The following is a 15,788-nucleotide window of genomic DNA, read 5'->3' as shown; positions in this document are numbered from 1 at the left end:
ATGACGTTAATATAGCCTAATCATTAAGTGGCGTGAATGCGGTGCTATTGACCGGACTGATCAACTACCGAGTTGAATTGAACATAGCCTCATGCAGACGCACACACACATGGAGAGAGAGAGAGAGAGAGAGAGAGAACCACTTTGCGCTTACGCAAATAGGCTACGCTACCATGGCAAACTTTTACATCTGGAAAGAGCTCCTTGGTAACTATCCTGCTAGCTCAGGTCACGTCAACACTTGATCCCAGAAAGATTGTCTTCGACATGTCAACATTTATTGTATCTAATGACATAGAAAACATAATGATTTGCATACACATACCGCACTATGCACAACTTTTATTCACTAGCGACTACAGCCTAAAACAGTCAGGTTGAAGGGGGGCTAATTACTCCATAGAATTACTCTCAGGTATTTTCTTAAAGTGACAGGCACTCAATTACACCTACTCATCACCAATGTGCACTCAATTGGACCTACACACCACATTAAAGATATGCCTAAGTGTTATAGGTTAAACGTCAATATGAGGCATTCAAATTACTAAATATGTTTAGCTAGTAGTAATTACTAGTAAAATGCTATACTTTAAAAAATGCATTATTAAATAAATACACTCTATATGAATTCAAAAATATATGATAGAAACATATCACATAAGCTATCATTTTCAGTGTGTGTTTGTGTGTGTGGAGAGAGTCAAGCAGAATCTAGGATGTCCACTGTTACAAGGATACAAGGATACAAGGATACAAGGAAGTTTATTGTCACATGCATATAGTTACTGGAAGTAAGAAATGCAGTGAAATTATGTCTGGTGTCAGCCTATTTGCGCATTAATGGGGGGGGGGGGTAAAAAGTGCAGTAGAAGAGGGGTTTAGTAGATTAAGTGGCAAGGGCTGCATAAAAAAGGTGGGGGAGGATTGGGATTGGGTGGGGGGCACCAACAAGGAGCACCCAAGAGCAACAGGGGCAAGGAAAAACTCCCTTACCAAGGAAGAAACCTTGGGCAGATCCACGGCTCAAGGGGCTAACCCAACTGCCAGGGGTCTTGGTGTGTGTGTTGGGGGGATGACAGGGGAGATGGGATAGTGTGCTGTGTATGTGGGGAGAGGGCAGTGTGCAATATGTGTGTTGGAGAAGCTTCCTCATGAGACAATGTGCTGTGTATTGGGGGGGGGGGGGGGGGGGGGACTTACTATTGCAAGCAGAGTACTGTATGTAATGTATGTGAGTGATGACAGTGAAGATGTGTGTGTGGGCGGGAGGGGAGTGGAGCAGTGACTGTGTGTGTGTGTGTGGGTAGGTGGGGGCAGTGTGCTGTAAGTATGTAGAGGATGTGTGTTAGAGAAGATCCTGAAAACAATGTGCTGTGTATGTGGGGGGGGGGGGCAGTGTGCAGCAAGTATGTAGAGGAGGCTTACTGTAGCAAGCAGTGTGCTGTATGTATGTGAAGTGATGACAGTGATGATGTAAGTGTGTGTGTTGGGGGGGGGGGGGGGGTCAGGGACTTACTATTGCAAGCAGAGTACTGTATGTAATGTATGTGAGTGATGACAGTGAAGATGTGTGTGTGGGCGGGAGTGGTGAATATACTGTTGTGAATGATCCCACTACAGTATATATTACTGATGACGTCAGGGTGGTGGGGGCCCCAAAATCAAACACTTTTTTTAAAAAAGTATCGAAGTATTGAAATCGCAATTCTTGACTTGGTATCAGAATCGACCCCCCCTCCCCCCCAAATTGTGTAAATCCCCCCTACATGAATAACCTAAGGGGGGAATTCCCCCCCATTTTGAAAAATGAATTTTAAGCCCTGGTTATGTTTTGATGTGAAACTTGACCTTGTAACTCAGCCAATCTTGGGTTGTTTGGCATGGAACTTGCTGTGACTGCTTAATGCTATATGCCTGATGCCACGGCATTGAGTTGCATGGCAAATCTGGACTGTTGAACTGTCTGCTTGGCCCCCACATTGCTGCTTGTAGCTATATTTTTAATTTATTTTTTTATCTGTAGCCTGGGCCCAGGTAGCACCCGATGCGCAATGGACGCACTGTGTTATTCACAGGGAAGCGCTCGTGTCAAGGCAGCTTAGTTAGCCCCGACTTACATGAGATTTTGAACGTTGTTGTGAGAGTGGTGAATTTCATCAAAACCCGGCCCTTAAAAGGCGCCTCGATCGCGACAGTATTATGCCTTTGAGATTTCTGAGCGAAATCGCTGAAACGTCTGATTGGGAGGCACTCTTGTGATCCCATGTATTAAACCAGTGTTTTTCAACCACTGTGCCGGGGCTATGATTGCACTATTTGTGGTATGCAGGCATTGTACAATGGGGGCCCCATATCCAGTTTTCACAGAATCATCACATATCCAGTTCATAACAACAATTAAATTAGATATAGTCACCTACAAATGAAACAGAGGGCGCTTGTTTTATTGAACAGGTCTTGCATAGAAGCCATAATAAGGCCATATCTGTGTATTATTTGAAATTGTATATGGCTATTTTTTCTTCACACAGGATGTTAATGTGCCGTGGGACATTTTAAGTGTCAAAAGTGTGCCGTGGCACAAAAAAGGTTGAAAAACACTGTATTAAACAGTAGCCCTACATCACATCCCTGCAAAGTTTTTTTCAAAAATATTTCCCAACCAGCAGTGCTAAGTATGACTGGATTATGGATCCATTTAATGCAGCATGTTGGTATTTCATTGAATATATTGTACAATGCTGTAAAATGGCCTATGCTCTATGCTTCCTAATATGTTGCTGGAAAACAGAAATATGTGTGTTATGTATTTATTTATTATTATATCTGCAGCACCAGCTGATTTTAACTCTGTTGAAGAGGATATATGTAGAACTTGTCATTATTTCAATAAATTTTACAATTTTAAGCTTGACCTACCACTTTCTTAGAGCGATGAGGGACAGGTGGGGCTCGAGAATGCCCCCTTGATCAAAGTGGGGAACGAAAGAAAAAGTTTGAGAACCACTGGTGTAGATAAAGAAGCAGGGTAATGGAGGCCGAGGGTCTGGATGCTGTATGGGCCATTTTGGACAAGTAGGCCTAGGCTACGGTAGGAAGAAATCGTGCTTCCACGCTGTATTTAGTTGATCATTGATTACTGGGTGTGGGTGGTCATCATTGCAATATATAGCATACTTTAGCGCCGAGGCTATTAGCCCCTTGTTGGACTGTTTCGTTGGTTCCCCTGTATCTCCTGTTTTCCCGGTCTGTGTGTGTGTGTGTGTGCGTGTGAGTGTTTGTGTCTCCCGCTCCCTCTCTGTGTCATATTATGTGTCAGTTCCGATGTGTTTCGATTGGGGGGAGGTGTCCGGGGGGCAATAGGGGTTCAGATAGGTATTCAGATGTGTCAATCAGAAATTACTAATCATTCCACGCTGTATCTAGTTGATTATTGATTACTGGGTGGTCATCATTGCAATATATAGCATACTATAGCCCAGGGGTCCCCAACCTTTTATGTTCCATGTTCCATATGTGTTGTGCATGCGCATTACTTGAAAAGAACTAGCTCCAGTTATGCATGAACAGTGAAGGTAACGATCTCTTAAACATGTGAAAAAAGTGAACTTGAAGAAGTGAAAATTGAACAATATGAACTATGAATATTGAACAACTTGAAGCTACATCTATAAGTGTGAACATGCTTAAAGGAGAATTCCGGTGTGATATTGACCTAAAGTGTATTGAAACATGATACCGAGTGTGAACGTATGTCTCATAGCCCATCTCGGCTTGTCCCCTGCACTCCAAAATCTGGCGCTAGTTAGCCGATGCTACCAACAGCTTTTTCAATAGTGGTGCTTCGGCATCGGGCTAGCCATGCAAATAAATCACTGTTTTACACCCATTTACGAGGCTCAATGTATCTCCACACTTCATTGGTAGACTTCCGAGGGCCCTGACATTTAAAAAGAGACATTGAGAACTTTGAAAATGCATGGATTCCAGTTTCTTCCAGTAGCAGCAACTGGAATCCATGCATTTCCACTGAATTATTTTTGGAATCTGATCCCTTATCATACCTGTTCATTCTTACTCGTCGCTCGACTTATCGTGACTAAATTCAAGATGGCTGCAAACGCTAAACTTCGTGAAGATACTGTCTGTATAAATCGTCTTGTAAGTAAACTACCAGTGCTTTTTCAAAGTTCTCAATGTCTCGTTTTAAATGTCAGGGCCCTCGGAAGTCTACCAATGAAGTGTGGAGATACATTGAGCCTCGTAAATGGGTGTAAAACAGTGATTTATTTGCATGGCTAGCCCGATGCCGAAGCACCACTATTGAAAAAGCTGTTGGTAGCATCGGCTAACTAGCGCCAGATTTTGGAGTGCAGGGGACAAGCCGAGATGGGCTATGAGACACACGTTCACACTCGGTATCATGTTTCAATACAATTTAGGTCAATATCACACCAGAATTCTCCTTTAACAAAATATGGGAACAAAACATGGGAACTAAACGTGCATTACAAATATAATCAGTGGGAGCCCTGTGCATTTTTCCCTGCAACAAGAAGGTTCCATCTGGGGGTGATGGAAGACAGTGACACCCTCAGTGTGTTTGAAATGTCCAGTCGATTGCGCAATTTGGTCTTAGTTGCAGTCATTGCCGAAAACCCGGCCTCGCATAGATACGTGGTGGGAAATGGTAGCAACGTTTTCAGCGCTTTTACGGCTATCTCGGGATATTCTGCTTTGGTTTTGATCCAAAAACCCGCCAGAGAGCTTTCCTTATACACACTCTTAAGACCACCGTCATTTGCAATTTCGATCAACTGCTCTTCCTCCTGCGCTGACAAGTTAGGACTATTCAATATTGACAAATGGGTTGCGGACCCACTCATCTCACTCGACGGTCCACCTGTCGTCCCCACAAATCAAGCTTGGCTTTAAATTCAGCGACTTTATCTGCCAGTTTAAAGACAGTCGTCATTCTCCCCTGGAGTGACATGGTTGAGGTCATTAAGCAACCTGAATATGTCGCACAGGTAAGCGAGTTTTGACACCCAGTCCTCATCACTAAAATGTGCAGCTAACGGTGACTTTTTTCTGTAAGAAATCTCTGCAGCGGCTCTCGCAACTCAAACACTCTGGGGGCCGTTTCTAGAAAAGTTAGCAACGACGTTGCTCAACCACCATGGTACGACGCAACTTGCGACTAAACAACGACACTGTTACACCTGTTTCCAGAAAGCATCGTACCTGTGTCGCAATTCGCTACCTCTGACGTTCGAACACCATAGTTCCAACAACGTTGTTGATGATGCAGCGATACATATCATTTAGGGCTGTCACTTTTGTGAAAAAATCCTGTTCGATTTTTGAGACATAAGTGTTCATTGAATCGATTGTAAAATCGATTTTTTATGTCTAAAGACGTTTCCATTTTCAACGCCAAATATAGGCCAATCCACAAACAACTGCATTAGGACGAACGTAAAGAGGGCGCTTGTAGACGCAAGCCAGCAATATTTCTGATGATTTATTGGCGTGAAGTTTCGTGCACAATGACAAACAGAAGTGCAACATTCTCGAAAACCAGTAAGCCGAGTGGACTGCCATTACATCAGTGACATGACTGCAGGCTTCAACCTAGCTGTGTCTGTGTTTACGATTAGAAATGTCAAACAAATTTCGCCTACGTAGAACTCGATTGCACAGTTTGCGTAGCCTACCGCTTTGTTCTTCTCCATAGTTTGATATACCAAAAATCCGAAGTACTTCCACATCAAACTCCTCAAGTTATTAGGGCCTATCACTCGTCTCTCTACATGTCGCACAGGTTGATCGCGTTGTCCTCCATTTTTTGGCAAAACACGAGCAGCACAGCAGCTGATTGAAACAGCTGTTCCCGGTGCGTAAAATTGGTGGTAATTTTCTTTTTAGCGTTCGCAATGCTTTCTGCACTTCGGAATTATTTTATATTTGGTTAAAATCGATTCCCTATTTTAGTTTTCGAAACTTGTGTTGTTTGGTCCAATCGATTGTGCAATCAATTTTCGAATGTAAAGTGACAGCCCTAATATCATTGGTGGAAACAGTAGCAACGTGTAATACCCCACCCCCTAGAAATGTTCTGTCACGGCCTATGTCGACATGTTTCTAATTTAAACCGAGTGATTAATGCTGGTATAGTCATTGGCATCAGCCAAAACCTAAACCTATTGCAAGCATATAAAACAGTTAACTTAAGCAGACCAATATGAGTCATTATTTGTGTTAAATATCTATGTGTTGGAAAAAATATATAGCCTGGACAAATACCTGGGTATCCCATAGGTTATCAACTGTCTCGTGGCTTAACGGCAGCGCGTTGGTGCACTGCGCGCTCGGCCGGAGTTCGCATCCTATCTCTTCTTTTCATCTCTGAGTAAGAGTAGGCCTACGAGACACAACAATAGGTTTTGACCATACATATTTATGTATATACATATTTATGTTACTCTACATCGAGAGACCATAGGTACAATACATCAGTCAAAAACAATTGAATCTACGTGTCACACTAGTTCACCTGCAGGTAGCGAGAAGCAAAAGGACAATCTCACATCATAAGAAAATCGAACCTACAACGTTGGGATAATAAGTCATCTGCTTTAGCCACTACACCATTTAACACTGCTGTTGTTAGGGACTGTGAAGATTATAATACTAAAAGCAAGGCAATACTTTAATTAACATAAATAGCAAGAATGAGCCAAGTAGGGGAGCAGTGTCTTAATCAAAATTAATCTACAGGATAGATCAATCATTGAGTCACAAGATAAACATCCACTTCGCAAATGTTGGTTAGGCGGTTGTGATTTTTTGTTAGGCGCTCCGGACACCAACAGGAACTACCAAGGAACGACACAAGTGCGACTGCCTAGGGGCAGTAGTTCAAACGACCAAACTTTGCGTCCTTGTTTGCGATTGAGAGCTCGAACTACCCTTTCTAGAAACACCAAATCCAAGAACGATGGAGCGAACTACCAAGGTTGCGACACAAGTTAGCAAACGATGCTTTCTAGAAACGACCCCCTGGCTAGTGACCTGCTAAAGATGCTTTTTTTTTGTTTCTCATTCTAGCAGTTTAGCTAACTTCGTGTGACACTACCGTTCGCTAAGAAGGTGAAGTGAGCTGACCTGAGGCTGCGCAGCGCTGAAGGCAATATGTAAAAGTGTTGAAGGCGGGACAGACAGACGTAAGAAAATAGACCTTGCAAAATGCAAACATGCGTGCAATCAAGCAACTGCATATAGGCCTATGTCATGTAAAAACGTGACATTATTGTGAATTAAATTCAATTTAGTTTGCATGCATTTTTTTTTTAACTCATGTCGTAGGCTACGGCCCGGTTAGGAATGTCCCGCGCCCGGTACCGGCCGCAGCCCGGTGGTTGGGGACCGCTGCTATAGCCTATATGTTTTTATTTCGAGTGTTTGTCTAGTAATTGCTGTTTTTCTTTTTTTACATTTTACACCCATGGAGTCCAGTGTGTTGCAAGTTCTGAAGTTAATAAACATTGCCCTGGTGTAGCCTACACACCGCATAGTTTTTTTAGTTAGAGCTATGTAGACTACGCAGGTTTTTTTGTTGTTGGTCCGTAACCTCAAATCTTCTCAATCTAAATGTATCTTTCTTGTCTGAATAAAATTATACAAAATTTGACCTGGCGTAATTTCACCTGGCGTTTGACCGGGCAGCTGGCAAAAGCAGCGTTAGCCAGCTGATCTATAAAGAAGCGGTTTTATGCACGCAGCCTTACAACACTGTTTACTGCTCTTCAAATCACTGTAGGCTACAACGTCATTTTTGGTACAAATACAATATAAGATATCCAAATGGGATGGGTGCTTGCGTTTCCTTAGGAATCCGCCGTCTTGGTTTTGTATAAAAATAAATATTAAATTGTAGTGAATGTGACAGGCATAATTCACCTTTGTTATTAAGTATTGGTTCTACACACCGTTCATATTAAACGCAGCACTTTGTTCTGTCTGTAGTTACTTCATGTAAGTATAACTGTTCAGGGATCGCGTTACCCTTTAAATGTTATGAATGTGTGATGACGTGTAGCCCGTGTAGACACAACACGACCATGACCGCGAACGCTGTTACCCTCAAACTCCCCGAATTCTGGGAATCGTCGGCGTCGGCATGGTTTGCCCAGACTGAAGCGCAGTTCGCGTTGCGTGAGATCACTGCGGATACAACAAAGTATTACTCGTTGTGTCGGCTCTCGGAAATTCAACAGCATCCAGAGTGGTGAGTCTTCTTAAAAACCCTCCGGCAACTGAGAAGTATATAGCACTCAAAGCCCACCTGTTGAAAACTTTTGAACTGTCAGACACTGAGAGAGCCAGCAGGCTTTTCTCCCTTCAAGGACTGGGTGACAGCAAACCATCTGAGCTCATGAACCGTATGCTGGATCTCTTGGGTGAGCACAGACCCGATTTTCTTTTTATCCAACTTTTTCTGCGTCAGCTACCTTCCCAAGTCATGGCTGCACTAGCCAACACCACAATCACTGACTGTCGGAGACTGGCTGCAGAGGCTGACAAATTCTTCCTGGCAAGTCAGGGACATTGTGTGGCCGTGCTTTTTCCCGCGCACATCGCTCCTGTGACGCTGGACGATTCCACACTCATCGCTGCAACCACTTCTCGTCTGCAGCAGTCTTGTGGCCCCCAACAGTCTTCAGGCTTGTGTTTTTATCATGCCAAGTTTGGACCCAAGGCTAACAAATGTCGTTCGCCATGCAGTTTCGGCGGGTCGGGAAATGCCAGGGCCGGGGCCTAGTAGTGGCCTTGAGCGTCGGCCGCGTAGGCAGGCTGCTTTTCATCCGTGACAGCATCTCCGGACGACGTTTCCTGTGCGACACGGGAGCACAGAGGAGCGTCCTGCCTGCATCCTGTTTGGACACCGACAGCCACGGCCCCCCTATAGAAGCTGCCAATGGTAGCCCCATCTGCACGTATGGAACGAGGTACGTTGAATTGTGTTTCAGAGGACAGCGGTTTGGCTGGGACTTTGTTACAGCAAAGGTTGCCGTTCCCCTCCTCGAAGCCGATTTTCTGTGTGCATATGGACTGTTGGTAGATGTAAAGAACCGCCGTTTGATTGACGCCATCACATTTTGTTCTTATACGTACACGCTCAGCGGGACTGACTCCATACGACTGTCTAGCATGCTCTCAGCCTCAGATGACTTCCACCGTCTACTTGCCGAGTTCCCAGTGCTAACTCAGCCCACTTTCTCTGCATCCGCCGTGAAGCATGGTGTGGAGCACCATCTCGCCACTACTGGTTCACCCGTCTACGCCTCGACACAACCAAGCTTGCCGTTGCAAATGCTGAATTCACAAACATGGAACGCCTGGGTATAGTCCGTCGATCCGACAGCCTGTGGACATCACCCCTCCACATCGTCCCCAAACCGGGTGGCGGCTGGCGCCCGTGTGGCGACTACCGGCGGCTTAATGAGGCAACGACACCTGAACCTGAACACTTTTTGACACGGGCTAATTGTCAACCCCGCCAAGTGCCAGTTTGGTCTCTCCACTGTTGACTTCCTGGGACACAGTCACTAAGGACGGTGCAGTCCCTCTCCCATCAAAAGTGGAGGCAGTAACACAGTTCCCACGCCCGCTCACTGTCAAATCCCTGCAGGAGTTCCTCGGCATGGTGAATTTTTACCACCGCTTCATCCCTCGAGCTGCTCAGCTCATGCGGCCCTTGCACGAGGCCTTGAAAGCCCAAGCAACTTGTGGACTGGTCAGAGAGCAGGGACAAGGTTTTTGCTGCCACTAAGGCAGCCCTGGCGAATGCCACCATGCTGGCGCATCCTTCTTCAACAGCCTCCATCGCCATCACCTCGGACGCCTCGGACTACGCTGTCGGTGCTGTCTACGAGCAGAGGGTAGGTGGGGACTGGCAGCCGCTGGCTTTCTTTAGCCGTCAGCTGCGTCCCAGCGAGCGTAAGTACAGCACTTTCGACCGGGAGCTGCTTGGTCTCTACCTCGCCATCAGACATTCTTGCTTCGTTCCGTGGCGCAACTGGCTGGGGCACCTGCATCGTACGCCAGCAACCCGGGTTCGATTCCCGCCCAGTGGTCCTTTCCGGATCCCACCCTGACTCTCTCTCCCACTCACTTCCTGTCACTCTCCACTATCCTGTCGCATTAAAAAAAAAAAAAGGGAAGGGAGAGGGAGAGAGGTCTGTAATTCTTCATCAATTGTATGAAGTGTACTTTTTTTAGCAAAGACATAACCCTTGCCTGTTTAAAAGAAGAAGGAACTATTCCAGAACTGAGTGTAGTAGTATTAAACACATGCATGACTGCTGGCAGAACAGCAGGTGTGACAGACTGCAAAAGAATAGACGGGACAGGATCCAAAGGGCATGTTTTTGGATGACTTTGCTGAAGCAGTAGAGAAACCTCTTCAAGAGGAGAGAAAGAGTCCAACAATTCACAGGCAAAGCTCTCCTAATGGGCTCATCAAACTGAGCACTTATCCTGTTGTGTTTGCAGTCAAATATGACCGATTGACAATTCTTCTCTCTAAAAAATATTGTTAACTTATTCTCACTACCATGAGGCTTCTTGGCTTTGTTAACACAGGGCATCTGAACACACAAAACAAATTTTGATATTTTGTATAACAATTTGAGTGTTTTATTTAACTTTTTTAACTGTTTTATAGAACACCCATGTGTATTTTCGGTCAAAAATGACTGGCCATTAGAAATGAATGGGTGAAAAAATGGTCAGTGTATAAAATTGAGTCCAGGCACATACTTATTGATCAGATGGACTGTATATGCACTTCTGTACATTAAAACACACACACAAACACACCCTCACTCCCCCTCTTTGCTTCTATGCCAGCCCCCATTGGAACCTTTTCCCAATGGAATCTTCCCCTTTCTGACTTGCATGAGCTCAGTGAGGCCTGCAGGCCATAAATACCAAATGGAATTTTAAAACTGGTTATATCCAATAGAACACAAGTTTATACAAAGGTCTATCACAACATTAGATGATAATATGTGTGTTACTGTGTATTTATAACAAGTTGCAGCTGTCATTTTTGACCAGGAACACAAAACTACACAACAGGAGGGTGAAGCAACTTTCAGTGAAAATGTTGCAGTCATCTGCTGACAGTGAGGTATGGCAGTGGTGGAGGCTTGAGAAGAGACTTGAAAGTTTTCTACTGTTAGTTGCGCTCTCAATCTTGCTCTGATAGAATGTCTTTTTTGCAAGTGTAACAGTGAATGAAAAAGATGATAGCAAAGACTGGTAGTTACTAAGATCATTTCCATCTCTGGATTTACGTCATTTTCTCTCAGAAGCTCTAAGTATTACTATCATTAATATAGCAATAGTAACAATATACACTATCTAGCCGAGTGATAAAATAGTATTTTTTGTAATTCCATCACCTTTATGGAACTATCTTGTTTCTTATATCAATTAACATGTCAACATTTTTTAATAGAAAAAAAAACCCTCTAGCTTAGCCAAAAGTGTAGACCCAAACATTCACCATTTTGGGGATATTATTGAATTTATATTGAGTTTTTGTGAAAATGTCTAAATGCCATATGTTTTAATCTGTTTAAGTTAAGGTACCCAATTTATTTGAACTGTATTTAACCTGTAAGAGGCTAATGATTTTTTTAATGATTTAAAATTGTTAGAAAAATACTTAGGGTTTTAAAATCATTAGTTAACCTCTTAGTCCGGTGGACAGCCCATAGAGCCCCATTGTGGACCCGGAAATGTTAAGTACACCAAAGTTTTTTTTGATGGAAATATATAGTATGGGTTCCCAGCATGCAGAAACTGCCGGATGCTAATTTGCATATGTTGGGCAATTTGTGTAATTGAGCTAATTAGCACAAATTAGCATAATAGCCTATATTGATCATATTATAAGAGCTGCTTGGCCAAAATGGACAATGTTAGTATGTTTTTAGGGGTTACTGGAGTCCATATCTGACATTTTCAAGATTCAAAATCACTATTTTAAACTTGGTACAATTTAGACAGATTTTTGGAGAATAGGGCTGTAGCGATACACAGTAGGGCTGTAACGATACACCAACCTAACAATTCGATTCGTATCACGATTTTTGACCCACGGTTTGATACGAACCTCAATTTTTCTTTTTTTGGAGGGGGGGGGGGGGGGCTAGACATTTCAATAGCCTACCTTAGAGTACCAGAGGATTACAATGTAATATATCTGTATTATTTTATATCCTGATATAAAAAGAGAGAATACTGAATGTCTGATATTTATGACAGATTAGCCTATAGCTTAGGCCTACTATTTCTATTACAACTCTACCACATTCAGCTGTCTGGTTGAAGCCTGGAAATATTGTAAACAAAGTAGCATAGTTGGCTAGCTTATCCTAGTCTACTGATTGGACTGTTCAGTTTCCTCATATGTGTTTAAGGTAATACTGTTCTCCTTGGGACAAGCCTTTTGGGAAACATTGGTATTGAGATGATCATTCAGTTCTCCCAGAATCCCCAGCGCGAAACATTGTGGGAATCTCAAGCACAGTCCAGCACGCTGGCGTTGCACAGCTCCCCCAACAAGCCATTGCCTCCTCGGCGCGGGCGTTCCCACATTCAGTCCAGCAATTAGTCTCTGGCACTGCCACACAGCAGGTGGGGTGCACACACCGCAAGAGCCCTACTCACCCTGGGGAACCACAACCACCAGCGGCCCAATGCGGGGCGTGCTAGCAGTCACCTGGTCTGTCGCCTCTCGTCCCCAGCTCCCTTCAGAGAACGCCCTCAGGTCGCACTTTCGCAGTGTGCACCACCGCAACGTTCCTCCAACACCGGGCCTAGCCTCCACAGCCACAGACTCCCCGGCGCTGAGCACCGTAACTGGCACTGCACCTCCGATGCTCCACTCCGTCGTCTCGCCAGTCGGGGCAGCAGACTCCAGTTCCATCGCAGCCGGACCACGCTGCGCACAGCTACAGCTACCGACGTTGGCGTCCCTCCTCTGCTGCCTTGTCGCAGAGCTGTTTCGGCCACTCCACACCGCCACGATCGCACCAAGGCCTAGACCTCTCTGGCTCGTGCCATCGGATTTCACACAACAAACTTTTTTCCCCCTTATTTTTCTAAAGAGCACTGGCGAACAGGCCGACTCGAACAGGCTCCGCCAACCGTCCATCCTCAAGGCACCACCTCATTGCTGCTCCACCTCTGCTCTGCTCCGCAGCCAGGGCCACCGCCAACTCCAGCCTAAAGCTGTCCGGCGGGGGCAGGGGCTCAAGGTCTTCTCTCGGTGAAGTCAGCACCCAGGCCAGCGTCACTACCTTATTTTCCAAGGCCGCTTCCTCAGACCGCTCTCCCAGTCGCGTGAAGTCCTTCTCCACCGTGGCCACTGCATCAAAACCCTCTTCAGGCAAGCATTTCTCCCGTAGCTAGGCCCAGGCGATGGCTGGTCTCCTCCTGCGGCTTCTACTGAAGGCCTCTGTAAGCTATTTAGTACCCCTTACAAGGGTTCTCTTCGGATCCTTTTGCTTGGGCCGCCACCTAGCGGTGAGCATGGACGGATTATGAACTTTCGGGCCCCTGGGTCCAGATGCCCCATTAATTGTCGCATATGTGGAAGGGGGGTTTGGAGGTCCTTCCTCAGAAATGTTTTAATTTGTTTGATGTGATTTCCTGTATTCTGGTGCATTTTGGGGATGGCCAATACTAAATTCAATCAGATTCATAGCCTACATCCTGATGTGTTGATATTGAGGCAATGATTTCATGCAAAGGCTTGGGCTTCAGGGCTCCCTGACCCCTTGGGCCCCTTGGGCCCCTGGGCCGGGCCTGGTAGGCCTGTGCAGTAATTCATCCCTGGCGGTGAGGTCTCCCACTCCCGGCTCCTCCAGCACTGAAGACACTGTCTCCTACAGAACGCAACTTGCTCCTCCATGGAAAACGTGCCCATCTACAGGTGCTGCTTTGGAAAGCAGCAGACCGTCCTGATCCACCGGCTGTGGATATAACCGCGTTTGGAGGGAGTTAGAAGACAGGTATGAAGAAAGGAGAGGAACTTGCCCACCCTCGATTCAAGTCCTGTTGCTCCTCCTGATTTGTTAGATGTTATCAGCTGTAACTGCAAAGCTGGGTTAAAACTGTGTATACATGTATCTGGAAAGTGCAGCTGTGCAGCTGCAGGCCTGACCTATACTAATTATTGTTTCTGCAAAGGCAGTGATGTTACATGTGGCAATACATTTACACAGCAAAAACAGCAGAAGGACAGGGATGAAGAGTCTGGAGAAGATGGCGTCAGGACAACGGATGAGGACAGTGAGGAGTAGTAGAGGCTAGTTCTTCCCTTTGTTACTCAATTGTGAGTCACAGCAGAGGGCCAGTGAATAGCTATTTCCAAAATGATTGTGGAATTCAGAAATAACTTGAGGATCCAAATTATTCCTAAACACTGAACATTTTTATCCTCCAAAAATCGCCCCCAAAAACTCTTAATGAGAGTAAAAACGAGACCAAACCAAGTTTAAATAGTGATTTTGAATCTTGAAAATGTCAGATATGGACTCAGCATCTCCAGTAACCCCTAAAAACATACTAACATGGTCCATTTTGGCCAAGCAGGTCTTATAATATGATCAATATAGGTGGTTATGCTAATTTATGCTAATTAGCTCAATTGCACAAATTGCCCAACATATGCAAATTAGCATCCGGCAGTTTCTGCATGCTGGGAACCCATACTATATATTTCCATCATAAAACTTTGGTGTACTCAACATTTCCGGGTTCACCTTTCTGTCCAATGGACTATCTGTAAATATGTATTTGATAGAAAAGGACAGTTTTTTGCTAAAATGACACTGTTTTTACTGGAAATGTCCCCATGTAAAAATGTGCCATTTTGAATACGGTGGCCATATTGGATTTTTGGACAAAATTCAACATGCCCCAAGTTTTAATCTGTTCCAATAGGGGTTCTGACCAGGGCCCACTTCCCCGAAAGCATCTTAAGCCTAAGAGAGTCGTAAAGTCCCTCTTACGAACGTCTTAAGATTTGCCGACTGTTTCCCGAAACCATCGTAGCTTAAGAGCGTCGTGAAAACACTCGTAGATCTACGAGTGCTCCAGAGTACTCGTTACCGGCTAAGAGCGTCTTAACAGTACTTCTCACTGAGGTCACCAACAGGACATACAGAGGAATTACAACTTAGAATACATAATCCAATTTACGTTCCCATTCTTTATTGTGTTTACCTGTGATGAATCAGATTTTAGCGTGCAAAATAGCCTACATTTAATGGTCATAATAATGTGATGAAAAGCGGACAAAAATGCAATCAAGTTATTAAACGAGACGTTGCCAGAATAGTTTGACATTATCTTTGCTAAGTGAAGGCTATATTTTATTAGGCCTATGAAGTAAAAAGCAGAGAAAGCAACATGTGGTTTAGTCTGTAGCCTACTGCATCAAAATCTAAGCCTACACATTTCCTCTCTTTCTTACTTGACTTCTTTCTTATCTTCAAACATGTTCTTGACACCGCGAAAAATTATTGCATGGTGCAACAATCTAATCTTAAAATAATTACAATTATTTATGTCTCTGTGTGGTATATAACCTACTTGGGATGCTTACATGCAGATGTCAAAGTGTTTCTATTTTCGCATTGATGTGAATTAATGTGTAGATCCGAAGTTTAAATGGTAGGCCTATAGCTGTGACGTGCAGTCAC

The 15,788-nt window shown here is 44.5% G+C and overlaps 1 protein-coding gene across 5 annotated transcripts in view; it reads left to right on the top strand.

The window, feature by feature from the left end:
- The window catches only part of cfap20dc (CFAP20 domain containing), a 61,471-nt gene that overhangs the window by 28,909 nt on the left and 16,774 nt on the right, over positions 1 to 15,788 (top strand). The gene's annotated exons all lie outside the window — the stretch shown is intronic.

Source organism: Alosa sapidissima, chromosome 4 (genome assembly GCF_018492685.1).
Source record: "Alosa sapidissima isolate fAloSap1 chromosome 4, fAloSap1.pri, whole genome shotgun sequence".
Lineage (NCBI taxonomy): Eukaryota > Metazoa > Chordata > Actinopteri > Clupeiformes > Clupeidae > Alosa > Alosa sapidissima.
This window is presented reverse-complemented; position numbering and strand designations above follow the sequence as displayed.